Source organism: Cardiocondyla obscurior, linkage group LG21 (genome assembly GCF_019399895.1).
Source record: "Cardiocondyla obscurior isolate alpha-2009 linkage group LG21, Cobs3.1, whole genome shotgun sequence".
NCBI classification, from domain to species: Eukaryota; Metazoa; Arthropoda; class Insecta; order Hymenoptera; family Formicidae; genus Cardiocondyla; species Cardiocondyla obscurior.
The window spans coordinates 4,208,454-4,215,953 of NC_091884.1; positions in this window are offsets into that span (position 1 = coordinate 4,208,454).

Below are 7,500 nucleotides of genomic sequence, written 5' to 3' on the forward strand. Positions count from 1 at the left end.
GGACCGCGCGGAAGTAACTCCGAGCCGAAAGCAACACGAGGCTCGCGTACTTTGCCGATCGGACCGCGCGGAAGTAACTCCGAGCCGAAAGCAACACGAGGCTCGCGTACTTTGCCGCTAGGACCGCGCGGAAGTAACTCCGAGCCGAAAGCAACACGAGGCTCGCGTACTTTGCCGCTAGGACCGCGCGGAAGTAACTCCGAGCCGAAAGCAACACGAGGCTCGCGTACTTTGCCGCTCGGACCGCGCGGAAGTAACTCCGAGCCGAAAGCAACACGAGGCTCGCGTACTTTGCCGCTAGGACCGCGCGGAAGTAACTCCGAGCCGAAAGCAACACGAGGCTCGCGTACTTTGCCGCTCGGACCGCGCGGAAGTAACTCCGAGCCGAAAGCAACACGAGGCTCGCGTACTTTGTCGCTAGGACCGCGCGGAAGTAACTCCGAGCCGAAAGCAACACGAGGCTCGCGTACTTTGACGGTCGGACCGCTCGGAAGTAACTACGTGCAGAAAGCAACACAAAACTCGTAAACTTAGCCGCTCGTCGGCCGAAATTACGAAGAGCTCAAGAAAATAACACGAGATTTAAGAACATAGACGATCGCCAGCAGAGAGCTCGAAAACACAGCACAAAACGCGAAAATTTAACTTTTACGAGAAAATAGCTAAGATAGCTTAAAAAACAATACGGAGAACAAAAAGTTGATTGCCCGAAACGTTCGGAAGCAGCCCCGAGCAGTAGCAACACAGGGCTCGCGGACTTTGTTGTCCGAACCGCTCGAAAGTAGCTACGAGCCGAAAGCAACACGAGGCTCGCGTACTTTGCCGATCGGACCGCGCGGAAGTAACTCCGAGCCGAAAGCAACACGAGGCTCGCGTACTTTGCCGATCGGACCGCGCGGAAGTAACTCCGAGCCGAAAGCAACACGAGGCTCGCGTACTTTGCCGCTAGGACCGCGCGGAAGTAACTCCGAGCCGAAAGCAACACGAGGCTCGCGTACTTTGCCGCTAGGACCGCGCGGAAGTAACTCCGAGCCGAAAGCAACACGAGGCTCGCGTACTTTGCCGCTAGGACCGCGCGAAGTAACTCCGAGCCGAAAGCAACACGAGGCTCGCGTACTTTGCCGCTAGGACCGCGCGGAAGTAACTCCGAGCCGAAAGCAACACGAGGCTCGCGTACTTTGCCGCTAGGACCGCGCGGAAGTAACTCCGAGCCGAAAGCAACACGAGGCTCGCGTACTTTGCCGCTAGGACCGCGCGGAAGTAACTCCGAGCCGAAAGCAACACGAGGCTCGCGTACTTTGCCGATCGGACCGCGCGGAAGTAACTCCGAGCCGAAAGCAACACGAGGCTCGCGTACTTTGTCGCTAGGACCGCGCGGAAGTAACTCCGAGCCGAAAGCAACACGAGGCTCGCGTACTTTGACGGTCGGACCGCTCGGAAGTAACTACGTGCAGAAAGCAACACAAAACTCGTAAACTTAGCCGCTCGTCGGCCGAAATTACGAAGAGCTCAAGAAAATAACACGAGATTTAAGAACATAGACGATCGCCAGCAGAGAGCTCGAAAACACAGCACAAAACGCGAAAATTTAACTTTTACGAGAAAATAGCTAAGATAGCTTAAAAAAACAATACGGAGAACAAAAGGTTGATTGCCCGAAACGTTCGGAAGCAGCCCCGAGCAGTAGCAACACAGGGCTCGCGGACTTTGTTGTCCGAACCGCTCGAAAGTAGCTACGAGCCGAAAGCAACACGAGGCTCGCGTACTTTGCCGCTCGGACCGCGCGGAAGTAACTCCGAGCCGAAAGCAACACGAGGCTCGCGTACTTTGCCGCTCGGACCGCGCGGAAGTAACTCCGAGCCGAAAGCAACACGAGGCTCGCGTACTTTGCCGCTAGGACCGCGCGGAAGTAACTCCGAGCCGAAAGCAACACGAGGCTCGCGTACTTTGCCGCTAGGACCGCGCGGAAGTAACTCCGAGCCGAAAGCAACACGAGGCTCGCGTACTTTGCCGATCGGACCGCGCGGAAGTAACTCCGAGCCGAAAGCAACACGAGGCTCGCGTACTTTGTCGCTAGGACCGCGCGGAAGTAACTCCGAGCCGAAAGCAACACGAGGCTCGCGTACTTTGACGGTCGGACCGCCCGGAAGTAACTACGTGCAGAAAGCAACACAAAACTCGTAAACTTAGCCGCTCGTCGGCCGAAATTACGAAGAGCTCAAGAAAATAACACGAGATTTAAGAACATAGACGATCGCCAGCAGAGAGCTCGAAAACACAGCACAAAACGCGAAAATTTAACTTTTACGAGAAAATAGCTAAGATAGCTTAAAAAAACAATACGGAGAACAAAAGGTTGATTGCCCGAAACGTTCGGAAGCAGCCCCGAGCAGTAGCAACACAGGGCTCGCGGACTTTGTTGTCCGAACCGCTCGAAAGTAGCTACGAGCCGAAAGCAACACGAGGCTCGCGTACTTTGCCGATCGGACCGCGCGGAAGTAACTCCGAGCCGAAAGCAACACGAGGCTCGCGTACTTTGCCGATCGGACCGCGCGGAAGTAACTCCGAGCCGAAAGCAACACGAGGCTCGCGTACTTTGCCGCTAGGACCGCGCGGAAGTAACTCCGAGCCGAAAGCAACACGAGGCTCGCGTACTTTGCCGCTAGGACCGCGCGGAAGTAACTCCGAGCCGAAAGCAACACGAGGCTCGCGTACTTTGCCGCTAGGACCGCGCGGAAGTAACTCCGAGCCGAAAGCAACACGAGGCTCGCGTACTTTGCCGCTAGGACCGCGCGGAAGTAACTCCGAGCCGAAAGCAACACGAGGCTCGCGTACTTTGCCGATCGGACCGCGCGGAAGTAACTCCGAGCCGAAAGCAACACGAGGCTCGCGTACTTTGTCGCTAGGACCGCGCGGAAGTAACTCCGAGCCGAAAGCAACACGAGGCTCGCGTACTTTGACGGTCGGACCGCCCGGAAGTAACTACGTGCAGAAAGCAACACAAAACTCGTAAACTTAGCCGCTCGTCGGCCGAAATTACGAAGAGCTCAAGAAAATAACACGAGATTTAAGAACATAGACGATCGCCAGCAGAGAGCTCGAAAAAACAGCACAAAACGCGAAAATTTAACTTTTACGAGAAAATAGCTAAGATAGCTTAAAAACAATACGGAGAACAAAAGTTGATTGCCCGAAACGTCCGGAAGCAGCCCCGAGCAGTAGCAACACAGGGCTCGCGGACTTTGTTGTCCGAACCGCTCGAAAGTAGCTACGAGCCGAAAGCAACACGAGGCTCGCGTACTTTGCCGATCGGACCGCGCGGAAGTAACTCCGAGCCGAAAGCAACACGAGGCTCGCGTACTTTGCCGATCGGACCGCGCGGAAGTAACTCCGAGCCGAAAGCAACACGAGGCTCGCGTACTTTGCCGCTAGGACCGCGCGGAAGTAACTCCGAGCCGAAAGCAACACGAGGCTCGCGTACTTTGCCGCTAGGACCGCGCGGAAGTAACTCCGAGCCGAAAGCAACACGAGGCTCGCGTACTTTGCCGCTAGGACCGCGCGGAAGTAACTCCGAGCCGAAAGCAACACGAGGCTCGCGTACTTTGCCGCTAGGACCGCGCGGAAGTAACTCCGAGCCGAAAGCAACACGAGGCTCGCGTACTTTGCCGCTAGGACCGCGCGGAAGTAACTCCGAGCCGAAAGCAACACGAGGCTCGCGTACTTTGCCGCTAGGACCGCGCGGAAGTAACTCCGAGCCGAAAGCAACACGAGGCTCGCGTACTTTGCCGATCGGACCGCGCGGAAGTAACTCCGAGCCGAAAGCAACACGAGGCTCGCGTACTTTGTCGCTAGGACCGCGCGGAAGTAACTCCGAGCCGAAAGCAACACGAGGCTCGCGTACTTTGACGGTCGGACCGCCCGGAAGTAACTACGTGCAGAAAGCAACACAAAACTCGTAAACTTAGCCGCTCGTCGGCCGAAATTACGAAGAGCTCAAGAAAATAACACGAGATTTAAGAACATAGACGATCGCCAGCAGAGAGCTCGAAAAACAGCACAAAACGCGAAAATTTAACTTTTACGAGAAAATAGCTAAGATAGCTTAAAAAAACAATACGGAGAACAAAAGGTTGATTGCCCGAAACGTTCGGAAGCAGCCCCGAGCAGTAGCAACACAGGGCTCGCGGACTTTGTTGTCCGAACCGCTCGAAAGTAGCTACGAGCCGAAAGCAACACGAGGCTCGCGTACTTTGCCGATCGGACCGCGCGGAAGTAACTCCGAGCCGAAAGCAACACGAGGCTCGCGTACTTTGCCGATCGGACCGCGCGGAAGTAACTCCGAGCCGAAAGCAACACGAGGCTCGCGTACTTTGCCGCTAGGACCGCGCGGAAGTAACTCCGAGCCGAAAGCAACACGAGGCTCGCGTACTTTGCCGCTAGGACCGCGCGGAAGTAACTCCGAGCCGAAAGCAACACGAGGCTCGCGTACTTTGCCGATCGGACCGCGCGGAAGTAACTCCGAGCCGAAAGCAACACGAGGCTCGCGTACTTTGTCGCTAGGACCGCGCGGAAGTAACTCCGAGCCGAAAGCAACACGAGGCTCGCGTACTTTGACGGTCGGACCGCGCGGAAGTAACTACGTGCAGAAAGCAACACAAAACTCGTAAACTTAGCCGCTCGTCGGCCGAAATTACGAAGAGCTCAAGAAAATAACACGAGATTTAAGAACATAGACGATCGCCAGCAGAGAGCTCGAAAAACAGCACAAAACGCGAAAATTTAACTTTTACGAGAAAATAGCTAAGATAGCTTAAAAAACAATACGGAGAACAAAAAGTTGATTGCCCGAAACGTTCGGAAGCAGCCCCGAGCAGTAGCAACACAGGGCTCGCGGACTTTGTTGTCCGAACCGCTCGAAAGTAGCTACGAGCCGAAAGCAACACGAGGCTCGCGTACTTTGCCGATCGGACCGCGCGGAAGTAACTCCGAGCCGAAAGCAACACGAGGCTCGCGTACTTTGCCGATCGGACCGCGCGGAAGTAACTCCGAGCCGAAAGCAACACGAGGCTCGCGTACTTTGCCGCTAGGACCGCGCGGAAGTAACTCCGAGCCGAAAGCAACACGAGGCTCGCGTACTTTGCCGCTAGGACCGCGCGGAAGTAACTCCGAGCCGAAAGCAACACGAGGCTCGCGTACTTTGCCGATCGGACCGCGCGGAAGTAACTCCGAGCCGAAAGCAACACGAGGCTCGCGTACTTTGTCGCTAGAACCGCGCGGAAGTAACTCCGAGCCGAAAGCAACACGAGGCTCGCGTACTTTGACGGTCGGACCGCTCGGAAGTAACTACGAGGTAAAGCAACACGAGGCTCGCGTACTTTGCCGATCGGACCGCTCGGAAGTAACTACGTTCCGAAAGCAACACGAGGCTCGCGAACTTTGACGGTCGGACCGCGCGGAAGTAACTCCGAGCCGAAAGCAACACGAGGCTCGCGGACTTCGCTGCGGCTAAGTCCGCGCGGCGTCGAAATTTCACCGCCGGCGCCCATATACCGCCGTGCGTTAGACCGTGCGTCGCCGACCGCCCGGCCGCTCGGTTCGGTACTGTAAGAGGTGTCGTCGCTGCGGCGACTCGTGCACAACACGGCATGCGAGCTCTCGTCTGGTCGTACCGTAGCGTTACGGCGTATGTATAACCGAGCTCGGCGAAGCACTGCGGTGCGTACAAAAGTGTCGTTCGCACTAGAACGCTTTTTGAGAGAATTTAGCTTCGCGCTTACTACGAGAACTTTGGTTCTCTTTTTGAGATCTTTCGGGCGTCTTGCCGACATTCGGCCAAATGTGCGCCAAGCTCTCGGCGATCGTTTCGAGGCCGGATAGCGAAGGAATTGGTGAATACGTGACGAAGAAATTTTGTATCTCGAGGACTCTGCCGTTCGTGCGGTCCGTACGTACCTCCGAGCCGTAAAACAACACGGAGCTCGAGATCTTTGACGCGGAGGTAACTACCGTGCGCCGCAGCGGCTAAGTCCGCGCGGCGTCGAAATTTCACCGCCGGCGCCCATATACCGCCGTGCGTTAGACCGTGCGTCGCCGACCGCCCGGCCGCTCGGTTCGGTACTGTAAGAGGTGTCGTCGCTGCGGCGACTCGTGCACAACACGGTGCATGCGAGCTCTCGGTCTGGTCGTACCGTAGCGTTACGGCGTATGTATAACCGAGCTCGGCGAAGCACTGCGGTGCGTACAAAAGTGTCGTTCGCACTAGAACGCTTTTTGAGAGAATTTAGCTTCGCGCTTACTACGAGAACTTTGGTTCTCTTTTTGAGATCTTTCGGGCGTCTTGCCGACATTCGGCCAAATGTGCGCCAAGCTCTCGGCGATCGTTTCGAGGCCGGATAGCGAAGGAATTGGTGAATACGTGACGAAGAAATTTTGTATCTCGAGGACTCTGCCGTTCGTGCGGTCCGTACGTACCTCCGAGCCGTAAAACAACACGGAGCTCGAGATCTTTGACGCGGAGGTAACTACCGTGCGCCGCAGCGGCTAAGTCCGCGCGGCGTCGAAATTTCACCGCCGGCGCCCATATACCGCCGTGCGTTAGACCGTGCGTCGCCGACCGCCCGGCCGCTCGGTTCGGTACTGTAAGAGGTGTCGTCGCTGCGGCGACTCGTGCACAACACGGTGCATGCGAGCTCTCGGTCTGGTCGTACCGTAGCGTTACGGCGTATGTATAACCGAGCTCGGCGAAGCACTGCGGTGCGTACAAAAGTGTCGTTCGCACTAGAACGCTTTTTGAGAGAATTTAGCTTGGCGCTTACTACGAGAACTTTGGTTCTCTTTTAGAGATCTTTCGGGCGTCTTGCCGACATTCGGCCAAATGTGCGCCAAGCTCTCGGCGATCGTTTCGAGGCCGGATAGCGAAGGAATTGGTGAATACTTGACGAAGAAATTTTGTATCTCGAGGACTCTGCCGTTCGTGCGGTCCGTACGTACCTCCGAGCCGTAAAACAACACGGAGCTCGAGATCTTTGACGCGGAGGTAACTACCGTGCGCCGCAGCGGCTAAGTCCGCGCGGCGTCGAAATTTCACCGCCGGCGCCCATATACCGCCGTGCGTTAGACCGTGCGTCGCCGACCGCCCGGCCGCTCGGTTCGGTACTGTAAGAGGTGTCGTCGCTGCGGCGACTCGTGCACAACACGATGCATGCGAGCTCTCGGTCTGGTCGTACCGTAGCGTTACGGCGTATGTATAACCGAGCTCGGCGAAGCACTGCGGTGCGTACGAAAGTGTCTTTCGCTCGAGAGAGATTTTTAAAGTGTTTTGCACTGCGCTGAGTGCGAGAATTTCGGTTCTCTTTTTCGAGAGCGTTCGGGCGTCTTGCCGACATTCGGCCAATTGTGCGCCAAGCTCTCGGCGATCGTTTCGAGGCCGGATAGCGAAGGAATTGGTGAATACTTGACGAAGAAATTTTGTATCTCGAGGACTCTGCCGTTCGTGCGGTC